The sequence below is a fragment of the Equus quagga genome, chromosome 1 (assembly GCF_021613505.1).
Source record: "Equus quagga isolate Etosha38 chromosome 1, UCLA_HA_Equagga_1.0, whole genome shotgun sequence".
Taxonomy (NCBI): Eukaryota; Metazoa; Chordata; class Mammalia; order Perissodactyla; family Equidae; genus Equus; species Equus quagga.
The window spans coordinates 154,185,853-154,198,983 of record NC_060267.1 but is presented as its reverse complement, the minus strand read 5'-3'; the positions used below and the strand labels follow the sequence as shown (position 1 = coordinate 154,198,983).

The window sequence follows — 13,131 nt, the reverse complement described above, 5'->3', positions numbered from 1 at the left end:
ATGTTTAGTTTTGTAAGCCAAAGATGTACTGATGTATAGAGGGCTGCTGGATTTACAGAACTAGGTTCTCCGCTTCTCAATTTAGTGACAGTGAATGATGAAAGGACTTCCAGAGCTGTTTGCAGATGAATGAGACTCCTTCAGAAGATGTTTGCAGTGGTTGAGTACTACTTGTGAAAAGATAGAAAAAGCTGCCAGCTGGATAAAAATGAAAACAAGACTGGAATCATGTGGCAGATAAAAGGGCAGGACCCAGTCTAAACTCTATATTGAAACCAAAGAAAGTGAAAACTCTATTTGGAAATAGGATAAAGAAGCAACCAGGCCAGTAAACTACAGGAAGGATTTCAGCCTCACAATTCTGATGCCCCCGGTACCACCTCAGGTACTTCTCCAGCCCAATTTCCTTGTTGCAGTTACCAGTCAGACGATGGCTCTAATACAGAGATGGCTTCTGGTTCTAACATGTGTCTTTTCCTGTTTAATCTCGTGTGTTGGAAAAGGCAGAACATATGTTGTGGGTTTACCTATAAGAGGCATTTTGCAGTAGTCCTCCTTGACACACATCTCTTAAGCTTTGCTGCATCAATAAGAAAGCAGCTTCTGAGAGGGGAGCAGTGGGCAGAGCCTCTACCCATTTCCAGTGAGGAGTGGTACTGAGGGTTATGTAGAAAGGGAGTAAAGAAACTGTTTAGATTTTAGAATGATGAAAGTGGCTGTATTCGTTTGCTAGGACTGCCATAACAAATTACTACAGACTGGGTGACTTAAACAACATTTTCTCACAGTTCTAGAGGCTAGAAGTCTGAAATAATGTGTTGGCAGAGTTGTTCCTTGCAGGCTTCTTGAGGTAAGGATCTGTTCCAGGCCTCTCTCCTTGGCTGTTTTTCCCGTGTCTTCACATCATCTTCCCTCTGTGCGTCTGTGTTCAAAATTCCTCTTCTGATAAGGACGCCAGTCAGATTAGATTAGAACTCACCCTAATGACTTCATTTTAATTTAATTACCTCTTTAAAGACCCTATCTCCAAATACAGTTACAGTCTGAGGTACTGGGGTTTAGAACTTCAACCTATTAATGGCGGGGGTGGGGGGTGCGGGGCACAATTCAGCCCTTAACAGTGGCTGTCTTGTTTTTGACTTAGATACTTGCTATTCGCTAGAAGACAATTTCTAGAATGGTTTGAAATTGGGTCTTCTTTTCTCCATTTCCACAAACTCTGAAGCCAGTATATAGCTTACTATAAGATAAAAAAGTATACATAATATTTAAGATACTGTTTCATAGGAAAGCTGAGTGCTGCTATGAAGTGCTCTTAAATTTTTAAATCCCCTTCTACTGAATGAAATTAGGGGAATTTCAGGGACAGAAATAGGATTAATTGCATGATAAACCATATGTAGTTTTATTCTTCTATATTGAGAAGCAGTAGTTGAAGCATTTTTCAAAGATGACTATCATCTCTCATAATAATAAATTTGTAATAACTCAATCACGTAGTCTTGTCACTAGAAGTATTTGTTAACAATTTTGAATTAAGATTTTGCTGAAGTTCTGATCGCGCATACCTTTACTACTGAAATATTAATCAGGACACACTAAGCTTTCTAGTGTAAATACCTTGAAGGAGAAAGTAATTCCTAAATATACAAAGAGGTAACTTGACTGTCTGTGTTGCATCCTTTTTCGCCTCCCTTTATGTTAATATTTGATAAAGTGTTTAATTTATATGTGACTTCTGAAGCAGAAGCACAGCTCCTCTTTGGGGAAACTCTCATCTTTGAGATAAGGGATCCTGTATGAGTAGGACCAAAGCATTACCACATAGTAGCTAATATACTCTCTTAAAATGTTACCCTATCGGAAAAATGAAATGTGCAAGTCTTCAAAATGGCAGAAAAGAAAGGTTAATGCTTCTTCGAGTACGTTTCTAAGAGGACTTACCATGTATGTAAATAGTTGATTTTTGTTTGTATTATGTGACTCATGATTTCACTGAAAACCTGCACAATTCACTTTTAGCTCTGGACCTTTGACCTTTGTGAGGTATTTACCTGTATAGAGTGGGCATTTGGCTTGTTTTAACGTATTAGAATTTTTTTTTCATTTTATATTAAGGAAAAATTCTACTAGAAGAAAAGAGATGTGTATTAATGCTGAGCAGGTTGGATTTTGGATGGCTTCTTTTAGTCAGGCTTTCTAAACATTGAGATGTTAGGTGATTAATGAATCCTGGCTGTGGGCTCTGTAATTCTAAAATCTTCATTAAAAGCCTCTCTTGTCTGAGCCCAAACTAAAGTACTCTCATTGCTGCTTTTCTAAAAGCTCAAGAAAAAAACACCACCAGTTCAGACATTTTATAATGAGACAAGAATGTTTCGCCTACTTTATAAAAATGTGACTCAGTGCTTATTTTTAAAGCTGGATTTTAAAAATTCCCTTCTCTTTGCTCAAGGAATGTGCTATATGTAGTCATACACTTTGTATTAATATAGTAGACATCACAAATCTGTTTTGTACTTTTTATGTTGTTAGATACCAATAATCAGACTTTAGGATATTAAATAAATTTAGTCTTACAAAATTTAAAAAATAATATAAACAGAAAAACAACCTTGAGTCTTCCCTGCTTTCCTGAAGCTTTTCTACATTCACCTCATACTCTGTGTATTCTGAATATTCATACCTCTGTATATTGAAAATATTTCGTCTTTGTCTCTTTCAAGTTGCCTTTCAATTTATTTTATGGTTTTAGTTTTTTTTTAGTTTTAGTTACACGGAAGATTTAATCTCAACGTGTTCAACTTTATCAGTCTTTCTTTTATGACTTCATGCTTTACATACAAAGACATTTCTACTTCAGTGTTATATATGTTACTTTATATTTTTTAAATTAGTGTTTAGTCAATCTGGAATTTATTTTTATAAATGCTTCTGGGTTGAAATTGACGTTTATTTTTTGTTGTAAAGATCATGAATGAATGTTGAATTTCTCACGTGCTTTTGGGGCAGCAAATATTAAGATAATCATATGGTTTTCCTTCTTTAATCTGTAATGTGGTATGTCATTGCAAACAATGCAGGTGGTCAAGTAGCACACATCTCAGACCTGCTGGAGCAGTGTTTGCTAGAGAAAGCTCACAGGGACGGGGGTCAGTGGTGAGTCTCCATTGCCCTGTTCCACTCTGAAACAAAGCATAGCAATCTACTAGGGCCTTATGCCAAATTCCATTGGAGGGATCTTGACCATTGAGCTATGGAGCTTTGAATTAATAATTAGAGAAACACCAGCACTTCCCCTGGTGTGATCAGGGAGCAGAATACAATAGTAATATGATGTGGCAAAACTTTGATTCCAACACTGTCCTGATGGCATGACATTCAAGGTTGATGGGAAGTCCTAGCCTAAGTGAAATATAAACCTTGTGGTCACAGCTATAAGATCTTGCAAGTTAACAGTAGGTTTGCTATGCCAGTAAGCCACACCAGTAGGACACGTCAGTACACATGATTGGTTTAGCACCAGCCCTTTCCCTGGGTTGAGGGGAGTTGGAGTCCAAACATTGTGGTTGACCAGTATTGATTGTTTTAGGCTCTGGACCATAGTCACTTTCCACGGAGCTTTGTAAGATGCCACATATTTTGGAGGCCAGCTTTCAGGGAACCAGTCTTGGACTAATTAACTCTTACTTGTCATTGCCTATTTGACCTTCATCAATTTTTCTCTTAATATTCTTCTTTTTTTAAAAATTATTTTATTGATGTCATAACAGTTTATAACATTGTGAAATTTCAGGTATACTTTATTATTTATCAATCACCATGTATATGTGCCCCTTTTGCCCACTCCCCATCCCCCTCCCTCTGGTAACCACTCATCTGTTCTCTTTGTCCATGTGTTTATCTTCCGCATATGAGTGAAATCATGTAGTATTTGTTTTCTCTGTCGTATTTTGCTTAACATAATACCCTCAAGATCCATCCATATTGTTGCAAATGGGATAAATTTGTCTTTTTTATGGCTAAATGGTATTTCTTTGTATATATATACCACATCTTCTTTATCCATTCATCAGTCGATCGGCACTTGGGTTGCTTTCACATCTTGGCTATTGTGAATAATGCTATGATGAACCTAGGGGTGTGTAAGTCTCTTTGAATTGGTGATTTCAAGAGACATATGGTCATATGGTATTTGCATTTTTAATTTGTTGAGACATCTCTGTACTGTTTTCCATAGTGGCTGCACCAGTTCGCATTCCTATCAGCAGTGTATGAGGGTTCCCTTTTCTTGACATCCTCTCAGTATTTGTTATTTTTTTCTTGGTAATTATAGCCATTCTGACAGGTGTAAGATGATCTCTCATTGTAGTTTTGACTTGCATTTCCCTAATGGTTAATGATGTTGAACATCTTTTCATGTCCCTGTTGGCTATCTGTATATCTTCTTTGGAAAAATGTCTCTTCTATCCTCTGCCTCTATCTTCTGCTTTTTTTTTAACCAGGATGTTTGTTTTTTTGTCATTGAATTGCTGAGTTCTTTATATGTTTTGGAGATTAACCCCTGGTTGGACATATGATTTGCAAATATTTTCTCCAGTTGGTGGATTATCTTTTCATTTTGTTCCTGGTTTCCTTTGCCTTGCAGAATCTCTTTAGTCTGATGTAATTCCATTTGTTTATTTTTTCTTTGGTTTCCCTTGCCTGAGTAGATGTGGTATTTGAAAAGGTCCTGCCAAGACTGATATCAAAGAGTGTACTGCCAGTATTTTCTTCTAGGAGTTTTATGGTTTCACATCTTACCTTTACGTCTTTAATCTTTTTGAGTTTATTTTTGTGTATAGTGTAAGACAATGATCTACTGTCATTCTTTTGCATGTGGCTGTCTAGTTTTCCCAACACCATTTATTGAAGAGACTTTCCCTTCTCCATTATATGTTCTTAGCTCCCTTGTCAAAGATTGGCTGTCTGTAGATGTATGAATTATTTCTGGGCTTTCAATTCCTTTCCATTGATCTGTGTGTCTTTTTTTGTACCACTACCATGCTGTTTTGATTACTAGATTGGTAGTATATTTTGAAGTCAGGGATTGTGATGCCTCCAGCTTTGTTCTTTTTTCTGAGGACTGCTTTAGCTACTCTTGATATTCTAATAGATCTGATTTACTTTACAGATCTGATCTGCTTTAACTAGTAGATTTAAAGTCTGCTTTCCTAAATGTGATCAACATAGTCTTTTCTTATACTCTCCTTATCTGGCTTTTTAAATTTCCTTTTAGGGGCCAGCCTGCTGGCCGACTGGTTAAGTTCTTGCGCTCTGCTTTGGCAGCCTAGGGTTTCACTGGTTCGGCTACTGGGCACAGACATGGCATCACTCGTCAGGTCGTGTTGAGGCCACATCCCACACAGCACAACCAGAGGCACTCACAACTAGAATATACAACTATGTACCGGGGGGACTCTGGGGAGAAGAAGAAGAAAAACAAAAGATTGGCAACAGATGTTAGCACAGCTACCAATCTTTTTTTAAAAAAAAAAGAAAGTTAAATTTTCGTTTGAGTTATATACAAGGTATCCTCTAGGAACTTTTAAATCTTTCTAAGATTCTATAGTTATGTTTCTAATATGATTTAATTTTGAATTTGCTCTTAAAGAACCAGCTTTGGTTTTATTGATTGTTATGGACTGAATGTTTGTGTGCCCCCAAATTCATATATTGAGGCTGTAATTTCCAGTATAGCTATATTTGGAGATGGGGTCTCTAAGGAAGTAATTAAGGTTACATGAAGTCATAAAAGCGGGTGCTTGATCTGATAGGATTAGTGTCCTTATAAGAAAAGACAGCAGAGCTCTTTCTCTATGCTGAGGAAAGGCTGTGCAAGAGAGGACATAGTGAGAAGGCAGCTATCTACAAGCCAGAAAGAGAGCTCTCACCAGAAATGAAGTCAGCTGAAACCTTAACCTTGGACTTCTGGCCTCCAAAACTGTGAGAAAATAAATTTGTGTTCTGTTATTTAAGATGGTTGTTTGGCCACCTAGGCTATGATATTTTTTTGTGTGGCAGTCCACTTTGATCAACTCTATCGGTTCTTTGTTTTTGCTTACTTGTTTCCTAATTTATTCATTTCTCCTATACTTATGTATTATTTTTTAGGTTTAGGTTGAATTCGGTGAAAAACCCTTAGCTCTGTTTTGCAGTTCATCGATTTTTAGTTTGACCGTTTTGACAATCAGCCTGTCAATTGATTTTTTAAATTTTAGTGATATTTTAAATTTCTATGATATTCTGTTTATTCTTTTCTAAAAATGAATATCCTTTAATATCTTTCTGAAGCTAGTAGATATTCTAAAATGCTGTCCTGTGTGCTTTATTAAGCTCATGTTATTTATAGGTAATGAGTTCTTCCTTTTGTTGGATTTGTTTCCTCTCTTTCATTATTGTCTTTTCTCTTTGATTATTGTGATTGAATGCTCCCCTATGTATTTGAGATTGTTTATGAATTCTCTCTTTACTTGAGCTCTTCTCTAAATATGGATGGGGAAATGGTAGGACAAAACTCCTGGATGGCGTGAGCTAGTAGCTTCTTCTGTATAGTGAGAACTCTCCATTCTTCCTGGGTGTTGCTAGTTCCCTGAAGCTCCTGTTTTACCCTTTCACCCCAGCGTTGTCTATCTCTCCTTTCCCTGATGACAGACTTGTCTGTTGCTTTCTGCCTGGCCCAGAGAGAGATGACCCAGTATGTTCTACTTTACCAACTGATCACTTTTGCGGTTGTCCCAGACCCCTCCTGTTTTCATTATCTGACACTTGTAGGCTTAGTACACCCTTGTACCAACTTCCATCTTTGTTGGCATTTTCTTCTGTGCATGTTTTAGACTGTGGCTTCCTTTTCTTCATTCCTACTTATCTTCTTTCATGGAAGGATTCCTCATAGTTTCTGGAGAGTGGAGGGCACTGTTTTTCTTGTTTTGATTTTTAGTTATTATATCATTTAGGAGATATGGAGATACACTCATCTGTAATTCCCTGGCACTTCGAGTAGGATGAGAAGACTCTGGCATGTATTCAGTCTTCCATCTTGAAGTCTCCAAGATAGCTACATTTTGAAAATTGTTTTATTTTGATATAATTTCACACTTAGAGAAAGGTTTAAAGACTAGAAGAAAGAAGTCTCAGTTACTTTACACCCAGATTTACCAAATATTCCCAAATATTAACATTTTGGAATATATATTCAATATACATTTGGGAATATATATTGAATCATTTAAGAGTAAGTCATAGTGATGTCACTGAAAATGGCAGAGTAGGGAACTCCAAAAAATCTGTCCCTGCATTGAAAACAATGATTAAGCTGGCAAAAACTATTAGAAATTTTTTGGAACTCTGGAATATAATAAAAACTTGACAACACCCATAAGAGTGCTTAATAAAGAAAGAAGCTACTGGGGGCAGCATGGTGGCATTGTGGTTAAGTTAGTGCTCTCCACTTTGGTGACCCACAGTTTGTAGGTACGGATCCTGGGCATGGACCTACACACTGCTCATCATGCCATGCTGTGGTGGTGTCCCACATACAAAATAGAGGAAGATTGGCACAGATGTTAGCTCAGTGACAGTCTTCCTCAAGCAAAAAAGAGGAAGATTGGCAATAGTTGTTAGCTCAGGGCCAATCTTCCTCACCAAAAAAAAAAGAAGAAGAAAGAAGAAGCTGCACAATTTCAATGTGAGCTATGTGATGTTTTTACTTACCCTCTGTAATAGTTCTTCATAGAAACAGAACCAACAGGATATGTATATATATAAAGAGAGATTTATTTTAAAGAATTGACTTGCATGATTGTGGAAACTTGGTGAGTTCAAAATCTGATGGGTTAAACCAGCAGGCTGGAGACTCAGAAAAGTTGCATCTCAAGTCCAAAGGCAGTCTGCTTGCAAAATTCCCTCTTGCTTGCTGGGGAGGTCAGTTTTTGTTCTGTTAAGGCCTTCAACCAATTAGATGAGGCCCCCACATTATGGAGGGTAATCTGCTTTACTCAAAGTCCATCAATTTAAATGTTAATCTCTTCCCCCAAAAACCTTCACAGAAACATCCAGAGTAGTATTTGAAAAAAATATCTGGGTACCCCAGCCCAGCCAAGTCGACACATAAAGCTAACCATCACACCCACCTGCCATCACACTCACAGGTGGCTGTGGGGTTGGCATCTTGCATTCCTTGTTTGGCTTGCTGGTGCTAGAGGGGTTGACCACACACAGCAAAGAATGCAATCTGTATAAAGATTAAGTTGCAGACATGATCCCCCTCTACCGCTTGATACTTCAGTGTGTATTTCCAAAAACAAGGAATTATTCTTATTATTACATGACCATAATGTAGTTGTCAAAATCAGCAACTTAACTTGGATGAAATTCTGTTGCTACATGGGTACACTTTAAAGGCCCTTGTTACATATTGTAAAATTTTCCTCCTATAGTTTCCACCAATTTACACTTTGTTAGTGTATGAGAATTCAAATAGTTCTTTACCATTTAAAAATTATAGATTTATATAGTTTTAAGCTTTGCTAGATTGATAGGCAACTTCTTCAAATTCATCCCTGTAGAACCCCTATCTCATTTTGCTACTATAGACCTCACCTCCTTTCTCTGTATTTTGGTTTTTGTTTTTCCTCATGGAATCTTCCTAAGAATTAAAAAACAAAATTCCAACTCTGAGAGTATTGGAGGAACTTCTAAACTTGACTGTCCCTAGTACAAAAGCATTTTTATTCCTATTATTGTGCTCTATTGCATACATTTAGTTTTTAAAAACTCATCTTTACAACCTCTCTATGAAATATAATTTTTGCAGATAAAATTACAAGAGGTTAAATGAATTTCCCAAAGTTAGACAACCAGTAATTGGTAGATTCTGGACTCCTATTAGACTTTCTGACTTCAGAGTTGATAATATCATATTGAACTGGTTACGTGGGAAGGACAGTGAAACACTCTATCAAAATTTGCCAGAGAGAATTCATTATCTGCTATATTTAATTGCCTTCAAGATAGTGGTAAAAGCATCTTTCAGGATAGATGATGGAAGATAACAGACTGAGACTCCAAATTGGGATTGAAGGTGATGAAGAGTGCTAGATGTTAATGATTGACAAGAAATACACCTTTTAGACTAACATGATTGCCAGGTTAAGGGAGATTATATATGAACCAAAAACAGAATAAACGCTGAAAACCGCCACATACTTCAAAGCAAATAAGGTTTAGCAAATCTTCAAAACTGACAAGACTTAATGCAGCTGTGATGAAAGGATGGCTGATGAAATTTGGACTCGGATACATAGTTAAAAAGAACATGGCAGGACCCCTGATAATCCAGCAGGGGAAGTAGAGGATTTTTGAGGAGGAGCTAGAATGGATAAATCAAGAAACATTGAAGCAGGACAAGTTTTTAGAGATCATCTTGTCCTATGTTCCTTATGTTACAGATAAGAATACTGAGGCCCTCTTGAGACTACACAGCTAGAGAGTTACGTAACCAAGATTAGAAACTACATTTTTGACTCCAAGTCATCTGGGATAGCCTGTGATTAAAAATGGATACACTTCCTATAAAAACAATGTTGGCGAGCAAAAGAATAATGACACCTTTTTTTTGTTTATAAGAGCAATCGTTATTTTTCTCATTCATATACAAACAATAAAAACAACTTCTATTGTAGGTAGCCATTTATCTTCATTCCTATTCTGTATTTATTCACAGTGTCTCATTATATTCTGATATTGTTCAGAACTCCTTGGGTATGTTGTAATTTTACCATCTGGGATACATCACTCACAAAATACATATACATTGTAATAAAAATTGATGCTTCACAAGAATTCATATTGGCTATACTCCCATCTTAAAGACCTTTGTTCTGTTGAACAGTGAAACTATGTAATATTTCAGTTCAAGAAGAATTGATCTTATTTTCTAATTTTTTTTAGACTGCTATAACATTCTAAAATAACATTCATGGAATACAGAAATCTTTGGAGAATTTATGTAAAATCCATATGGACTTTTCTTATTTTCTTTGGCTCATGAATTTCACTTTATTGCTACAAACTCCTATATTAATTGTTCCATATTGAGTTGCTTAGAACTGTTTAGTGGAGTTCTATAGACCTTGATGGTCTCTTGAATAAATTTAATTTAACTAGTAATGCATTTTGTAATGTTATCAAAAAAAATTGCTCATTAATCCATTTCTTATCTGTTAGGATGTTTAGCCAGTTCCAGATGTTCCACAGAAATATAGAAGAGATTGGGCAAAGTTAGGGAAGAGATATGAAAAATTCCTGCACGTAAAGCACTATTTGGATATTTTGGGATCAACACATGGAGAACAATGTTTCTATCATTAACTCATTCATTGCTAGAGATATAAAAATAATGTCTCTGTCCTCAGAGAGCTTAAAGTCTAGTGGTAGCAAGTATACATCAGTATAATATGAACCAGAATATTGTAAATACCAGAAGTTAAGACATGAAGGTCAAGCAGGGAGAAATGCAGCTGATTGGGGAGATCCAGAAAGACTTCTTGCAAGAGAGGATATTTGAGGTCAGTCTTGAAAATAGGCCATTGAAGGGAATGATAGAGTAGAGAAGATAATATGAGCAAAGGTGTAGAGACAGAACACATTGGATATGGGGAATATCAAATAACGTAAGATGCAGTTTGAAAGACTAGTAAAAGAAAGTAATGCTAGCAGTAATTTAATGAGGACCTACTGTGTACTGTGCCTCTTGCTATGTACCCTTCATGCATTATTTTATTGAACTTTAAGAACGCTCCATGAGGTAGGTGTTAGTATTATTTCCACTTTCCGGATGAAAAGATATTAAATGATTTACCCAAGGTTATACAACTATTAAGTTGATGTTCTTAGATCTTAATCTAGGTTTGACTGGTAATAAAACCCATACTCTTAACTACTACACTATTGAGTTATATTGTGGAGATTTCAAATACAAAATGGGGCTCTTATTTCCAATTATGTTAGCAGTGGAAAATAATATACTTTTTTTTAGCAAGAGCACCAGTTATTAAGAGTTTATAAGATTAACCTAGGGGCTGGCCCGGTGGCACGGTGGTTAGGTTTGCATATTCTGCTTCATCAGCCTGTGGTACACCAGTTCAGATCCCAGGTACGGACATGGCACCGCTTGGCAAGCCACGCTGTGGCAGGTGTCCCACATATAAAGTAGAGGACAATGGGCACGGATGTTAGCTCAGGGCCAGTCTTCCTCAGTAAAAAGAGGAAGATTGGCGGCAGATGTTAGCACAGGGCTAATCTTCCTCAAAAAAAAAAAGTGTTATCAGTGAGTTGAAAGAATTAATGGGGAGACAGAGAAAAAGTAGACCAACTGGTTAGCAGGCTTTTTATAGCAGTATTTGTGAACTAATGAAGAGCTGGGCTGGATATGTATTTGTAGGATTAAAAAGGTGGGAGCATAAACAGAAATCTTTTGAATCTTCAAGTTATTAGAAAATGACACCTGTTTAAATGGAGGGGATGAGGAAGTAGGCGGTTTCAAAGTGAAATTTGAGCCTAGATAAAAGTAGTGGGAAAGATAAACTGTTTTGAAAGAGAAGAAAAATCAATTTGGCCCAAGGTCAGGGTGCTTGAGGAGAATCCAGGTGACAGTGTCAAAATTATTTGGAATGTAGCTGTGAAGATGAGACTTGAGATGGAGATTTGGCACCTATTTGCATGGGAGAGAGTGTCAAAGCTATTCTAGTGAAATCCCCAAGGAAGATAATATAGAAAGAGAAGCTGGAAGTCAGGACCTTGGAAAAGGCCTACATTTAGCGGCTAAGGGAAGAAAGAGGAACCAGTAAACAAAGCAGTAGTGGTTAGAGGTTTAAGAACAAGTCTTTGGACTAAGTGATTAGAAAATGGTTTCCTTTGAAAGAAACATGCGGTAAAAGTCAAATGGGCAGGCATTTAAGAGTGAGTAGATTCCTAGGATTTCTGGTAACCAGTTTATACTCTGACTTTCTATTGTGTGACTCTAGAACTTTTCTCTGGAGGAACAGACCCATACTTCAAATTGCTTTTCTAGCAAAAGGCAGCCATCTATGAACCAGAAAGTAGGTTCTCACTAGACACCAAATCTGCTGGTGTCTTGATCTTGAACATCCCAGGCTCCAGACCTGTGAGAAATAAATTTCTATTGTTTATAAGTCACCCAGTCTATAGATTCACAGGCATCTTAAACTCAAGACCAAAAAGAACATATTATTCCTGTTCCCCAAACCTCAAGTTCCTCTATATTTATGTCCCTTATTTGGTTATTAACTCCACTGTTCATCCATTTGCCCAAAACAGAAATCTTCTGTTCGTCTGCCCCTGTCCTCCCTTATCAGTAGAAACCTTCCCATCCCTTCAGAAACCGACATACATTTGATTATTGCTATAGGCTGAATGTTTGTGTCCTTCCAAAATGTGATGGTTATTAGGAGGTGGAGCCCTCATGAATGAGATTAATACCCTTATGAAAGAGATCCCAGAGAGATGCCTTGCCCCTTCCACCAAATGAGGTTACTGCGAAAAGGCAGCCATCTATGGACCAGGAAGTGGGTTCTCACCAGACATCAAATCTGCTGGTGCCTTGATCTTAAACTTCCCAGCCTCCAGACCTGTGAGAAATAAACTTCTATTGTTTGTGAGTCACCCAGTCTATGGTATTTTCGTTATAGTAGTACAAATGTAGAAAGTGGTACTGAGAAGTACTGCTATAATAAATACCTAAAAATGTGGAAGTGGCTTTGGAACTGGGTAATGTGTATAGGCTGGAAGAGTTTTGAAGTTCTTGCTAGAAAAAGTCTACATTAAGCCCATTAAGGATGATTCTGGTGAGAGCTCAGAAAGAAAAGAACTATAGAGAAAGCTTCAGTCTTCTTATAGAACACCTAAGTAATCTTGAACAGAATTTTGGTAGAAATATGGACAGTAAAGGCTATTCTGATAAGGTCTCAGATAGAAATGAGGAACATTTTATTGGACAGTGGAGGAAAGGCGATCCTTGTTATAAAGTGGCAAAGATTGTGTTTCATGGAAGCTAGAACTTGTGAGCAGTGA

General features: G+C 37.0%; 1 protein-coding gene across 5 annotated transcripts in view; it reads left to right on the top strand.

The window, feature by feature from the left end:
* Positions 1-13,131, top strand: part of ZCWPW2 (zinc finger CW-type and PWWP domain containing 2) — a 150,001-nt gene that overhangs the window by 29,723 nt on the left and 107,147 nt on the right. The gene's annotated exons all lie outside the window — the stretch shown is intronic.